General features: G+C 44.5%; 1 pseudogene; it reads right to left on the minus strand.

Moving 5' to 3' along the window:
* Positions 1 to 6,305: 6,305 nt before the first annotated feature.
* On the minus strand, positions 6,306 to 8,857 carry LOC134810207 (uncharacterized; annotated as a pseudogene).
* Between the last annotated feature and the right edge of the window lie 5,313 nt (positions 8,858 to 14,170).

Raw genomic sequence — 14,170 nt, forward strand, 5'->3', positions numbered from 1 at the left:
ATAATCCCAGCTCTTTGGGAGGCCGAGGCGGGTGGATCAATTGAGCTAGGAGTTCGATACCAGCCTGGGCAACAGGGTGAAACCCCGTCTCTACGAAAAATACAAAATTAGCTGGGTGTAGTGGCTCGTGCTTGTAGTCCCAGCTACTTGGGGAGCTGAGGTGGGAGGATCGCTTGAGCCTGAGAAGTCGAAAGTGCAGTGGACTCTAGCATTGCGCCACTCCACTCCAACCTGGGTGACACAGTGAGACCCTGTCTTAAGAAAAAGCTTTTGAAGCTGATCTCAAAATTCATATGGAAATGCCATAGACCTAGAATAGCCCAAGCATTCTTGAAAAATAACAAATTTAAAGGACTCATACATCTTGATTCCAAAACTTACGATAAAGCTACAGTAATCGAGATAGTCTGGTACTGGCATACGCTTACATCATGGTCAACTGATTTTCAACATGGATGCCAAGACACTTCAATGAAGAAAGAATAGTCTCTTCAACAAATAGTGCTGGGACAACCTGATACTCATGCAAAAGAATGAAAATGGACCCCTACCTTACATTATACACAAAAATGAATGCAAAATAGCTCATAGACCTAAATGTAAGAGTTACAGGTATAAAACTTGCAGGGGGCGGCTGGGCGTGGTGGCTCACGCCTGTAATCCCAGCACTTTGGGAGGCCAAGGAGGGTGGATCACGAGGTCAGGAGATCGAGACCATCCTGGCTAACATGGTAAAACCCCATCTCTACTAAAAATACAAAAAATTAGCCGGGCGTGGTGGCAGGCGCCTGTAGTCCCAGCTACTCCGGAGGCTGAGGCAGGAGAATGGCGTGAACCTGGGAGGTGGAGCTTGCAGTGAGCTGAGATTGCGCCACTGCAGAGCGAGACTCCATCTCAAAAAACAAACAAACAAACAAAAAACAAACAAACAAAAAAAACTTGCAGGGGCGAGTTTTCTAACTTTTTTTTTTTTTTTTTTTTTTGAGACGGAGTTTTGCTCTTGTTGCCCAGGCTGGAGTGCAATGGCACGATCTCGGCTCACTGCAACCTCCGCCTCCCGGGTTCAAGCAATTCTCCTGCCTCAGTCTCCCGAGTAGCTGGGATTACAAGCGCCTGCCACCACGCCCAAATAATTTTTTGTCTTTTCAGGAGAGACAGGGGTTTCACCATGTTGGCTAGGCTGGTCTTGAACTCCTGACCTCAGGTGATCCACCCACTTTGGCCTCCCAAAGTGATGGGATTACAGGCGTGTGCCACTGCGCTCAGCCTCTAATTTTCTATAGCAGAAAATACAGGAGTAAATCTTCATTATCATGTGTTATGCAATGGTTTCTTAGATATAACATCAAAAGCACAAGCAAAAGAACTAAAAATAGGCTGGGCACAGTGGCTCACACCTGTAATCCCAGCACTTTGGGAGGCTGAGGTGGGCGGATCACAAGGTCAAGATATCGAGACCATCATGGCCAACATGGTGAAATCCCATCTCTACTAAAAATACAAAACTTAGATGGGCGTGGTGGTGCGCACCTGTAGTCCCAGCTACTCAGGAGGCTGAGGCAGGAGAATCACTTGAACCCAGGAGGCGGAAGTTGCAGTGAGCTGAGATCGCGTCACTGCAGTCCAGCCTGGTGACAGAGACTCCGTCTCAAAAAACAAAAACAAAAACAAAACAGAACAAAACAAAAAAACTATAGATAACGAATTGTATCCAAATCAGACACTTGTACTTCAAAGGATACCATCAAGTAAGTGGAAGACAACCCACAGGATGGGAGAAAATATTTGCAAATCACATAGAACTTAACATCTCCATAATATATAAAGAACATTTACAACTTAATAAAAAGGCAACTCAATTTAAAAATGGGGGGCCTGGCGGGGTGGCTCACACCTGTACTGTAATCCCAGCACTTTGGGAGGCCGAAACAGGCGGATCACCTGAGGTCAGGAGTTTGAGACCAGCCTGGCCAACATGGAGAAACTCCTTCTCTACTAAAAATACAAAATTAGCTGGGCGTGGTGACGTGTGCCTGTAGTCCCAGCCACTCGGCAGGCTGAGGCAGGAGAATCGCTTGAGCCCAGGAGGCAGAGGTTGCAGTGAGCTGAGATCACGCCATTGCACTGCAGCCTGGGCAACAGAGCGAACTCTGTCTCAAAAATAAATAAATAAATAAATAAATAAAAATAAAATAAGACAAAAATAAACAATAAAATAAATAAATAAAATAAAATAAAATAGGCAAAAGAGCCAGGTGCAGTGGCTCACACCTGCAATCCCAGCACTTTGTGAGGCTGAGGCAGAAGGATTGCTTATGCCCAGGAGTTTGAGACCAGCCTGGGTAACATAATGAGACCTGCTCTCTACAAAAAATTTAAAAAATTAGCCAGGTGCGGTGGCGTGCCACTGTGGACCCAGCTATTTGGGAGGCTGAGGGGGGAGGATCACCTGGGTCTGGGAGGCTGAGGCTGCAGTGAGCCGTGATTGCACCACTGCACTCCAGCCGGGGCAACAGAGTGAGACCCTGACTCAAATTAAGAAAAAAAAAAGGCAAAAGATTTGAGCAGGCATTTCTCCAAAGTATAAAAGTTATACAAATGGCCAATAAGCACATGAAGAGATGCTCAACATTATTAGTCATCTAGAAAATGCAAATAAAAACCACAATGAGATACCACTTCACACCCACTAGGATGGCTCAAATCAAAAGAACTGACAATGATATGTGTTGGACAGGATCTGGAAAAACTGGGATTCTCTCTCTCTTTTTTTTTTTTTTGAGGGTCAAAGAACTCATTTATTTTTACTCATAGAAAGTACAAGTATTAGCCTGGCATGGTGGCTCACACCTGTAATCCCAGCACTTTAGGAAGCTGAGGCGAGTGAATCACCCGAGGTCAGGAATTTGAGAGCAGCCTGGTCAACATGGCAAAACTCCGTCTCTACTAAAAATACAAAAATTAGCTGGGCATGGCGGCGCATGCCTGTAATCCCAGCTAGTTGGGAGGTTGAGGCAGGAGAATCGCTTGAACCCGGGAGGTGGAGGTTGCAGTGAGCCGAAATAGCGCCACTGCACTCCAACCTGGCAACAGGAGACTCCGTCTCAAAAAAAAAAAAAAAAAAAGAAAAAGTTCTAAAATTAGATAGTGGAGGCTGTGCACGGTGGCTCAGGCCCGTAATCCCAGCACTTTCGGAGACCAGGAGTTCGAGACCAGCCTGGGCAACATAGGAAGACCTTATCTCTACTACTACTAAAAAAAATTAGCTGAACATAGTTGCCTGTGCCTGTAGTTCTGGCTGCTCAGGAGGCTGAGGCAGGAGGATCCCTTGAGTCAAGAAGCTCGAGGTTGCAGTGAGCTAGGATTGCACCACTGCACTCCAGCCTGGGTAACAGAGTGAGGTCCTATTTGAAAGCAAGCAAACAAACAAACAAACCAATGTAAACTTACAGATGAGTTGCAAACGTAGTATGAAGAGCTTTCGTACACTCTTCATTCAGCTTTCCTTAATGTTATATATATGTCTATATATATATACAACTATAGGACAGTTATCAAAATTAAGAAATTAAAGTTGGAACAATACTATTTACTAAACTACAGATTTTATTTGGATTTCCTCAGCTTTTCTGCTAATGTCTTTTTCTTTTTTTGAGACAAGGTCTTGCTCTGTCACCTAGGCTGCAGTGTGATGACGTGATCTTGGCTCATTGTAATCTCCACCTCAATCCTTGGACTTCAGCCTCTCAAGTAGCTTGGACTACAGGCATGTGCCACTACACTTGGCTAATTTTTGTGTTTTTTGTTGAGATGGGGTTTCACCATGTTGTCCAGGCTGGTCTTCAACTCCTGGGCTCAAGCGATATGCCTGCCTCTGCCTCCTAAAAGTGCTGGGATTACAGGCGTGAGCCACTGCACCCAGCCTAATGTCTTCTTTTTGTTATAAGATCCAACAGAAGATTCCACATCTGAAGATCTTTTTGTTTTTTAAAATCTGTCACCAACATATTACCTACCCTTTAAAAATTTTGCAAAAGGTATAAATTTGAAAAATATATCCACATCGATCTCATTCAAGTCATTGATACAACTATTTAACAGGATACGATTACCTAGCATAGCCTGGGTACAGTTTGTAATTTTTGTGTGTGTGTGTGAGATGGAGTTTTGCTTTTGTCACCCAGGCTGGAGTGCAATAGCGTGATCTTGGCTCACTGTAACCTCTGTCTCCTGGTTTCAAGCAAGTCTCCTGCCTCAGCATCCCTAGTAGCTGGGATTACAGGCACCTGCCACCACGCTCAGCTAATTTTTGTATTTTTAGTAGAGTCAGGGTTTCACCATGTTGGCCAGGCTGGTCTCAAACTCCTGACCTTAGGTGATCAGCCAGTCTCGCCATCCCAAAGTGCTGGGATTACAGGCGTGAGCCACTGCGCCTGGTCAGTTCGTATTTTTTTTTTTCCGTAGGGACAGGGTTTCGCCATGTGGTCCAGGCTAGTTTCAGACTCCTGAGCTCAAGCGATCTGTCTACCTTGGCCTCTCAACTGCTGGCATTCCAGGCGTGTGCCACCATTCCCAGCTAATTTTTCTATCTTTTTTGTAGAGAAAGGATCTCATTATGTTGCCCAGGTTGCTCTCAAACTCTTGGGCTCAAGCGATCCACCTGCCTTGGCCTCTCAAAGTGCTGGGATTATAGATGTGAGCCACTGTGTCCGGCCCACTTGGGTATAGTTTAAAAATTCTGATACCCAGAGTGTGCCTCAGATCAATTAAATCAGCCTCTGACAGTGACCCAGGCATCAATATTTTTAAAGCTCCCCAGCTTATTCCAATGTGCAGCCAAGAGTGATAACCACTGCCTGTATGTCCATGGTTAAGGGAACTTCAACCCATTTTGCTAACATGTAGCCTTTGGGTATGGTTATTCAACCAATTAAACATTCAGTATACATTTCTCCAAAAAGCCACTGTGCGAGATTATCAAATGCCTAACTTTAATGAGGACATACCAATAATGGAATTTGATCTACCATTCTAAGAATTCTTTTTTTTGACTGGCGCAGTGGCTCACACCTGTCATCTGAGCACTTTGGGAGACCAGGGCGGGCAGATTGCCTGAGGTCGGGAGTTCGAGACCAGCCTGACCAACATGGATAAACCCCATCTCTACTAAAAATACAAAATTAGCCGGACGTGGTGGCGCATGCCTGCAATCCCAGTTACTTGGGAGGCTGAGGTGGGAGAATCGCTTGAACCCGGGAGGTGGAGGTTGCAGCAAACCGAGATCATGCCATTGCACTCCAGCCTGGGCAACAAGAGCGAAACTCCATCTCAAAAAAAAGTAAAAAAAATTCTCCATCTCCCGGGTTCAAGCAATTCTCTGCCTCAGCCTCCCGAGTAGCTTGGGATTACAGGTGCCCGAAACCATGGCTGGTTAAGTTTTGTATTTTTAGTAGAGACGGGGTTTCACCATCTTGGCCAGGATGGTCTTGAACTCCTGACTTCGTGATCCACCAGCCTGACCTCTCAAAGTGCTGGGATTACAGGCGTGAGCCACCGCACCCGGCCGTTCCAGGAATTCTAACAAGAAGGATATATTTGTCTGTCATGACTTTCTTTTGTACTAAACCCAGACTGATTCCTCATGATCAGTAATTCTTTCTCTAAATTAGTAGTTCTCTACTAGGGGGATTTTGTCCCCTCCCCCAACATTTGACAATGAATGTTTGGAGGCATTTTGGTTGTCACAGCTGAGGGAGGGAAGGGAGGATGCTATTGGCATCGAGTGAGTAGAGGCCAGGTATGTTGCTAAAGTCTACAATGCACAGGGAGTCCCCCACAACAAAGAATGATCCATCCCCAAATGTCAACAGTGTTGAGGTTGAGATTGTCCTAAATCCCAAGTCCCATAGGAAAAGTTTGGCTGGGAACAAAGACTAATTTCTTTTTTTTTTTTTTTTTTTTTTTTTGAGACAAGAGTCTCACTCTGTCGCCCAGGCTGCAGTGCAGTGGCGCAATCTCGGCTCACTGCAACCTCCGCCTCCTGGGTTCAAATGATTCTCCTGCCTCAGCCTCCCAAGAAGCTGGGATTATAGGTGTCTGCCACCACATCCAACTAATTTTTGTATTTTTAGTAGAGATGAGGTTTCACCATGTTGGCCAGGCTGACCTCCTGACCTCAAGTGATCTGCCCTCCTCGGCCTCCCAAAGTGCTGGGATTACAGGCGTAAGCCACCATGCCAAGCCACAAAGAGTAATTTCATTGTTTTCATAATTTCAGAGAGAAAAAGCAGAATTCCTTATGCTGTATTTTCTCATCTTAATAATATCTATCTCCCCAGGTTTGGATTCCTAGAGCAATGTTAGAGCTATAAAAGTAAAAGAGTTCTGAAATTTACTGATTATCACAAACTTCAACAGTGCTAACTTCTCCAAGCTCTAAGGTTTTTGTTTTTGTTTTGTTTGAGATAGGGTCTCCTGCAGTCTCCAAGGCTTGAGTGCAGTGGTATCATCGCTCACTGCAGTCTTGAACTCCTGGGCTCAAGTGATCCTCTCCCTTCAGCCTCCTGAGGAGCTTGGACTACAGCAGGGGTGTCCAATCTTGGCTTTCCTGGGCCATGTCGAAAGAAGAATTGTCTTGAGCCACACATAAAACACACCAACACTAACAACAGCTGATGAGCTAAAATAGCAACAACAACAATGAAATCACAGAAAAAAAAGGCTCATAATGTTTTAAGAAAGTTTATCAATTTGTGTTGGGCCCTATTCAAAGCAGTCCTGGGTTGTATGCAGCCCATGGGCCACAGGTTCGACAAGCTTGGACTATAGGCATGTACCACCAGTGACTGGCTAATTTTTACTTTTTTACAGAGATGGGGCTATGTTGCCAGGCTAGTCTTCAGCTCCTGGCCTGAAGCAATTCTCCCACTTTGGCCTCCCATAAAGTGCTGGGATTATACATGTGAGCATTGTGTCCGGCCAACCTCAGTCTTGTAGCTATAGGTGTTTTTGCTAGAAATAATGCATGTGGTTTACAATTCTGATAACAGTGCAAGTGATGATACAATATACACTTTTTAAAGCTCCCCAGCTTTTAAAGCTGCATTAGCTCTTCTGCAATGAAGAAAGCAAGAAGGAAGGAAATACAGTAGTCCCCCCTTATCCTCGGGAGATCCCACTGCAGGATTCCCAGGGGATGCCTGAAACCATACAGAGTACTGATCACTAAATAAATAAACACACACACAAACACACACACACAGTTTTTTCCTATAGGTATATACCTATAATCAAGTTTAATTTATAAATTTGGCACAGTAACAAATGAACAGCAATAACCAATAAGAAAACGGAACAATATACCATACAAAAGTTATGTGAACATGGTCTCGCTCATTCTCAGAATATCTCATAGTACCATGCTCACCCTTCTTGTGTTGAAGTGAGATGATAAAACGCTTATAAGATAAGATAAAGTGAATGACTTAGGAATTCTGATGTAGCTAATATCAACCTTCTGACTATACCTAAGAAGGGGGATCATCTTAGGGTGATCCTGAATCACTGAGTCATGCTGATGTCCACAGATGGATGTCAAAAGCCGATGATGTCAATGACTGACCAATGGGAGCACGTACAGCGTGGTTATGTTGATTCATATCCAGGACAGGGTGGTGCAAAATTTCATCACGCTACTCAGAACAGTGGACAATTTAAAACTTAAACTACTATGGAAGGGACTATGACTGCTTCTTAGGGTAGCAGATATTCTAGATACTCTTCAGCAAAATGGACTCCAGGCTGTATCTGATAGGTTTCAAAAGACTTCACAAAAGGCATGTTAGTGTACACACATGACTGGGATTAACATTCTAGAATTTTAGGACTCAATGGTACACCACTGAGGTATTGAAATGAATTCAACTGTAAATTTAGATTATGGTTCTGAGGTGGAGATGCATAAAAATGAAAACTTAAAACAAATACCAACACAATTGGGTATTTCTGGGTACTAACGTTCCAGGTAATTATCTTTCTCGACTTTCATTTCTAATGTTAATAGTTAGCAATATCAATAATATTGTTTATAAAAGAAATACTGTCCAAACTTTATTAAGGTGCTCATGTTAACACTTAAGGTTTCAGATTTTCAAACTTGGGATGTTCAAACAGTAGGTATAATACAAATATTCCAAAATCCAACAAAATCTCAAATCCAAAACATTTCTGTTCCCAAACATTTTTGTAAAAAAAACCTAAAAAACCAAAAAAACCAAAAAAACAACTGGCCGGGTGCAGTGGATCACGCTTGTAATCTCAGCACTTTGGGAGATTGAGGTGGGTAGATCACAAGGCCAGGAGTTTGAGAACAGCCTGGCCAACATAGTGAAATCCTGTCTGTACTAAAAATACAAAAAATTAGTCAGGCGTGGTGGCGGGCACCTGTAATCCCAGCTACTCGGGAGGCTGCGGCAGTAGAATTGCTTGAACCCGGGAGGGGGAGGTTGCAGTGAGCCGAGATTGCGCCATTGCACTCCAGCCTGGGTGACAGTGCGAGAATCTGTCACAAACAAACAAACAAACAAACAAACAAACAAACAGACCGGGCGCAGTGGCTCACGCCTGTAATCCCAGCACTTTGGGAGGCCGAGATGGGCGGATCATGAGGTCAGGAGATCGAGACCACCCTGGCTAACACGGTGAAACCCTGTCTCCACTAAAAATACAAAAAATTAGCTGGGCGTGGTGGCGGGCGCCTGTAGTCCCAGCTACTCAGGAGGCTGAGGCAGGAGAATGGCTTCAACCCTGGAGGCGGAACTTGCAGTGAGCCGAGATCGCGCTACTGCACTCCAGCCTGGGTGACAGTGCAAGACTCTGTTTCAAAATATAAATAAATAAATAAATAAATAAAAATAAAAAAACCCTTGGGAGGCCGAGGCAGGTGGAACATTTGAGGTCAGGAGTTCAAGACCAGCCTGACCAACATGCTGAAACCCCGGCTCTACTAAAATACAAAACTTAGCTGGGTATGGTGGTGGGTGCCTGGAATCTCAGCTACTCAGGAGGCTGAGGCAGGAGGAGAATCACTTGAACCTGGGAGATGCAGGTTGCAGTGAGCCAAGACTGCACCACTGCATTCTAGCCTGGGCAACACAGTGAGACTCCTTCTCAAAAAAAAAAAAAAAAAGAAAAAGAAAAAGAAAAAAAGGCCGGGGGCAGTAGCTCAAATCTCAAATCCAAAACATTTTTGTTCCCAAACATTTTCATAAACAAAACAAAACAAAACAAAAAAACTGGCTGGGTGCAGTGGATCATGCCTGTAATCCCAGCACTTTGGGAGACTGAGGGGGGTGGATCACAAGGTCAGGATTTTGAGACCAGCCTGGCCAACATAGTGAAATCCTGTCTCTACTAAAAACACAAAAAATTAGTCAGGTGTGATGGCAAGCATCTGTAATCCCAGCTACTCAGGAGGCTGAAGCAGGAGAATCACTTGAATCTGGGAGGCGGAAGTTGCAGTGAGCTGAGATCACACCACTGCACTCCAGCCTGGGCAATAGAGTGAGACCGCATCTCAAAAAACAAACAAAAAAAACTCAACCTGTACCCAAACAAAAATCTCAAATTTCTTCCCTCTTAAATAAAATTTTTTTTTGGCTGGGCGCGGTGGCTCATGCCTGTAATCTCAGCACTCTGGGAAGCTGAAGTGGGTGGATCACAAGGTCAGGAGTTCAAGACCAGCCTGGCCAAGATGGTAAAACCCCATCTCTACTAAAACTACGAAAATTAGCTGGGCGCAGTGGCGGACACCTGTAATCCCAGCTACTTGGGAGGATGAGGCAGGAGAACCGCTTGAATCCAAGAAGCGGAGGTTGCAGTGAGCCCAGATCGTGACACTGCACTCCAGCCTGGGCAATAGAGTGCGACTCTGTCTCAAAAAAAAAAACAAAAAAAAAACATAATTTTTTTTTTTGTTCAGACAGGGTTTCGCTCTTGTTGCCCAGGCAGGAGTGTAATGGTGCAATCTCCGCTCACTGCAACCTCTACCTCCTGGGTTCAAGTGATGCTCCTGCCTCAGCCTCCCAAAGTAGGTGGGATTACACGCGCCCACCACCATGCCCAGCTGATTTTTTTGTATTTTTAGTTGAGACGGGGTTTCATCATGTTGGCCAGGCTGGTATCGAACTTCTGGCATCAGGTGATCCACCTGCCTTGGCCTCCCAAAGTGTGGGGTTACAGGCATGAACCACCACGCCCAGACAATATTTTTAAAGGCTCTTGGCCAGGCACAGTGGCTCACGCCTAAATCCCAGGAACTTGGGAGGCCAAGACGGGTGGATCACCTAAGGCCAGGAGTTCAAGACCAGCCTGGCCAACATGGCGAAACGCTGTCTCTATTAAAAATACAAAAATTAGCCAAATTAGACAGGCGTGGTGACACACACCTGTAGTCCTAGCTACTCAGGAGGCTGAGGCGGGAGAATCACTTGAACCCGGGAGGCAGAGGTTGCAGTGAGTTGAGATTGCTCCACTGCTCTGCAACCTGGGTGACAGAGCAAGACTCTGTGGGGGAAAAAAAAAAACAACTCTTATGATTACATAGCATTTACTATAACTCGTCAAATGTAAAGTCAACCCTGACCATACTTCAGTAAATTTTATCTTAGAAAAAACAAGTTCCCGCCCAACAGTAGTCCCGGCTACCGAGGAGGCTGAGGCAGCGGTAGGATCCCTTGAGCATGGGAGCTAGTCTGCAGCCTAGGCAACATAGTAAGAGCAGGTCTCAAAAAAAAATTCTTTTAATATTTTAACCTGGCCGGGTGTGGTGGCTCACACCTGTAATCCCAGCACTTTGGGAGGCCAAGACGGGCGGATCACCTGAGGTCGGGAGTTCAAGAGCAGCCTGACAAACATGGAGAAACCCCATCTCTACTAAAAATACAAAATTAGCCAGGCGTGGTGGCACATGCTTGTAATCCTAGCTGCTTGGGAAGCTGAGGCAGGAGAATTGCTTGAACCCGGGAGGCGGAGGTTGCAGTAAGCCGAGATCACGCCATTGCACTCCAGCCTGGGTAACAAGAGCGAAACTCTGTCTCAAGAATAAAAAAAAAAAAATTAACTTTATTTTGTTTTACATTTTAGAGACAGAGTTTCACTCTCTCGCCCAGGCTGGAGTGCAGTGGTGTGTGATCATGGCTCATGGTAGCCTCAAACTCCTGGACATGCCACCATGGCCCGGCTAATTTTTCTTATTTTTTGTAGAGATGGGAGTCTTGCTATGTTAACCAGGCTGGTCTTGAACTCCTGGCCTCAAGTAATCCTCCTGCCTCAGTCGCCCAAAGTGTTGGGATTTATAGGCATGAGCCACTGCACCCAGCCTGAAACCTCATTTTAAAAGTTTTTATCAGACCAGGACCCCAAGATGGAGTCGGCTGTACCAGTGAAGGAGAAGAAACTCCTGGATGTCAAACTAGCAGAACTGCCAAACTAAATATTAACGTGTGATCTCACACAAGAAGGCACTGTTGGAGCGTTCAGAGAGGTTACTACAGGTATTATGACAAGCACTCCAATTTGAAGAAAGGGAGCTTCGACGGTGGTGCTGTGGTGCTGTGGTGCTGGCAGCTTACATGCTTTTCCATTATTGTCTTTCTGAAAAGGAACACAAGCATGGGCAGCTACAGAAGTAAAACTGAAGAGGGCCATTGCAGAGCGCTCACTCCTGGATAATCTCCCTAGTTTAATGTCAGCTGATTAGCAACCTTAATTCCCTCTGCATCCTGAATTTTCCCTGGTCATGTAACATATCATATTTACAGGTTTTAGGGATTAAGAAGTGGATATCCTTGGGGAAACCATTATTCTATCTTCATTGGTTCAAATAATTCAGGGTTTGTTCATTCAGTGAGGTCATTTTATTGAGCACTTAATATATTTTAGTCTCTAGTTGGCTCTGGGGCATACATGAAAAAACAGAATCGTATCTCATTTGCTTGTATGTAGCTGATAATTCATTGATCAGTGTAGTTAATGAAAGTTATTTTAACACAGAGACCATATGTAAGTAACTCTCCCTATACACTGGGGTAGTGAAATTCCAGTAAAGGCATTTTTTTTTCTTTGAAGCACAGCAATTATGCTGCTGATGAGAAATTTTACTTTGAAGAAAATGTGGTATAGTGAAAAAAGTAAGGTTTTTAAAAGACAGGCAAACTAGAGTCTAAAGATTGTTACTGGACTTCTCTGGGCCTCAGGCTTCTCTTTTGTAAAATGAGGGTAAGATTATCTACCTCAAAGTGTTGTTTATTATAAGGATTAAACAGGAATACGTGTTCCCCTGGCACAGTAGTCCACAAATGCTAATTGTCTTTCTCTTCTGGTATTTTAAGTATCTAACATTCATTTCAATATTTCTTTTCTTTTGAGAAGGAGTTTCACTCTCGTCTCCCAGGCTGGAATGCAAAGGCGTGATTTCGACTCACTGCAACCTCTCCCTCCTGGGTTCAAGCGACTCTCCTGCCTCAGCCTACCAAGTAGCTGGGACTACAGGCGCTCCACCATGCCCACCTGATTTTTTTTGGATTTTTTTTTTTCTTTTTAAGACAAAGTCTCGCACCGTTGCCCAGGCTGGAGTGCAGTGGTGCAATCTCCACTCACTGAAATCTCTGCCTCCCGGGTTCAAGCGATTCTCCTGCCTCAGCCTCCCGAGTAGCTGGGATTACAGGCGCCCACCACCACGCCTGGCTAATTTTTTGTATTATTAGTAGAGACGGGGTTTCACTATGTTGGCCAGGCTGGTCTTGAACTCGTGACCTCGTGATCCATGCGCCTTGGCCTCCCAAAGTGCTGGGATTACAGGCGTGAGCTACCACACCCAGCCTCATTTCAATATTTCTGTGACTTGCTTTGCGCTAGCCTGTGATGCTTTATGTAAATTAAGTAGTAGACATAGTCCCTGTTCTCAGATAAAACAAGTTATTGGTAGCATAATACACTTGCACGCATGAAGCAACTAACAAAAGATCGGTAAACAAGTGGGCTCCATGAAAGTGTGGGACTTGGTTAGGAAAATATACAATGAGGTAATTAAGGCTGCTTTCCTCTTTACCTTAAAGAAACGAAACAAGTAAACAACACTTAATCCACGTATCCTAAAGGGGAAATTTGGGACTGTCTACTTGAATTTTGGAGGTTGCAAGGGCTTTTTATTTTTATTTTTTTACCTCAGATGGAGTTTCGCTCTTGTTGCCCAGGCTGGAGTGCAATGGCACCATCTCGGCTCACTGCAATCTCCGCCTCCCAGGTTCAAGCGATTCTCCTGCCTCAGTCTCCTGAGTAGCTGGGATTACAGGCGTCCACCACCACGCCTGGCTAATTTTTGTATTTTTAGTAGAGACGGGATTTTGCCATGTTGGCCAGGCTGGTCTCGAACTCCTGACCTCAGGTCATCCGCCCACCTTGGCCTCCCAAAGCGCTGGGATTACAAGCGTTAGCCACCGCGCCCGGCCTTGCATGGGCTTTTGAACAGTGATTTCTGAATTATTTCCTGGATCCCCAGGAGTCCACAAATGTGAAGGAAAGGGAAACCCAAGTAGATCCTTCCGGTAATTTATTCTGCTTTACCCTTTAGGTAAAGGTAAAAACTACTAGATCAAGTAAACTTTGGAATTATTTGTGGACTTTAATCGTCCGTATTTCTGCTGCATTCAATTATCAAATATCAGTCAAGTGTTTTGAGAAACAAATATTCAGTAGCCACAGAAACCTAACAGGCCTATGTTTGCTTTGTTTTATTAACTCCTTGGAGGGACAGAACACTACCAATTACACCCACAAACGTTATCGACATCAACAGAACTGTAAATGACAACACGGCAATATTCTGCACTTTCCCTATGCCTAGGAGCTAATTCCACTTTACATATATTATCTTATTATTTCACACATTAACCCTGGAGGCATGTTTGGAGTTGCCTAATTTTTATGTACACTTTTTGATAAGGAACTAACAAAAATAACTTGCCGAAGGAAGAAAAGGGAGACTAAGTCCAGAACTGAATGAAAAGCACATGGTTTCTTCATCCTCCATCACCAGGCTGTCTAACGAGGCTGAAGAAGTACCATCCATGAGTAACTGCGTCAAGGGCAAACAAACATCATCGCATATGGA

Source organism: Pan troglodytes, chromosome 1, assembly GCF_028858775.2.
Source record: "Pan troglodytes isolate AG18354 chromosome 1, NHGRI_mPanTro3-v2.0_pri, whole genome shotgun sequence".
Lineage (NCBI taxonomy): Eukaryota > Metazoa > Chordata > Mammalia > Primates > Hominidae > Pan > Pan troglodytes.